This window comes from Cryptotermes secundus, unplaced genomic scaffold, assembly GCF_002891405.2.
Source record: "Cryptotermes secundus unplaced genomic scaffold, Csec_1.0 scaffold1964, whole genome shotgun sequence".
Lineage (NCBI taxonomy): Eukaryota > Metazoa > Arthropoda > Insecta > Blattodea > Kalotermitidae > Cryptotermes > Cryptotermes secundus.
Genome location: NW_019731612.1, coordinates 437,057 through 438,157, shown reverse-complemented (window position 1 = coordinate 438,157; position 1,101 = coordinate 437,057).

The window sequence follows — 1,101 nt, the reverse complement described above, 5'->3', positions numbered from 1 at the left end:
CAACGGCTCACTGTTGGAATTACAGTATCGCTATTGTTACTTCTTATGCAACGGTCTGTTGTAGCGTTTCCATAGAAGTGACTCTTCCGGATTCCAGACACGTTACAATATAGAACAGGCAGACCCGTCCATTCGTCAGAGAGGGCGCCCCACATAAACGAGACCGTAACTGTCAAAGAGTAATAAATATCTGGTCATGAGTCCCAGATGGGGCTCGACACCAAGACTACTGAATGACTGACCCCTCAGTCGCAATTTGACTTTGACTTAGCCCTGACCATAGTGTTTGTGTGTGCAACAGTCTCCAGTACTGAAGCAACCACCTTCAGGCGGAGCCACCTGCTCGTTCGAGTTGCCTCTAGTGTGCTGTACAACCGCTTCAGTAGGAGCAGCGCCACTGGGCAAGGAGGCGACAGGAGGACACGGAGTCCATCTCGTGTTTCCTATTCTGGAGGTCTTCGCTTTGTTTCTCAACCCGGACTGAAGTTTCATGTGGCTTTTCCGAGTCCCACCAGGAAATCTGTGTGAGAGAGGACACGAGCCTATACTCCGCAACCACCGCTCCACGCAACAGCCATTACTACGTGAAGAATTCTGTCTTCTGGGGTATACCGCCGGGTAATCAGTCAACCGACCTTTAGGAGGATCATGTTGCCTCCATCTTCACGGTCGAATAATAAGCCAAGCAAGAAACCAGCGTGGAAGCGGGTGGCAAGCAGAGAAATCGGCTTGCCGAAATTTCTGATTATGTAGGAACTGTAAGACCAGTTCCCATTGGCTGTCAGACACAACCGAACGAGCCAATAGCAGACCAGTACAAACAGCGCTTTTCAGGGCTCGGCTGGTTATCCCGTTGGTTCGCCGTGAATTCAGAATATCACTGGGCCCAATGTTGCATCCAAATTGCGCGTGGCCTCCGTTTATGATCAAATAGTACTTCCAAAATAAACTTTGGCGCCGTCAAAAATTGTTTTAAGATTGAATTAATTATGTTGAAAACATTTTCAGTTCGTTTGTCGCCTTTGGTTACTGTGGTGGTTAATTGCTGTAATGTTGGCAACCCTGCAAGTGTTGGCCTGTCAGATTGCTGTTGTAATGTCG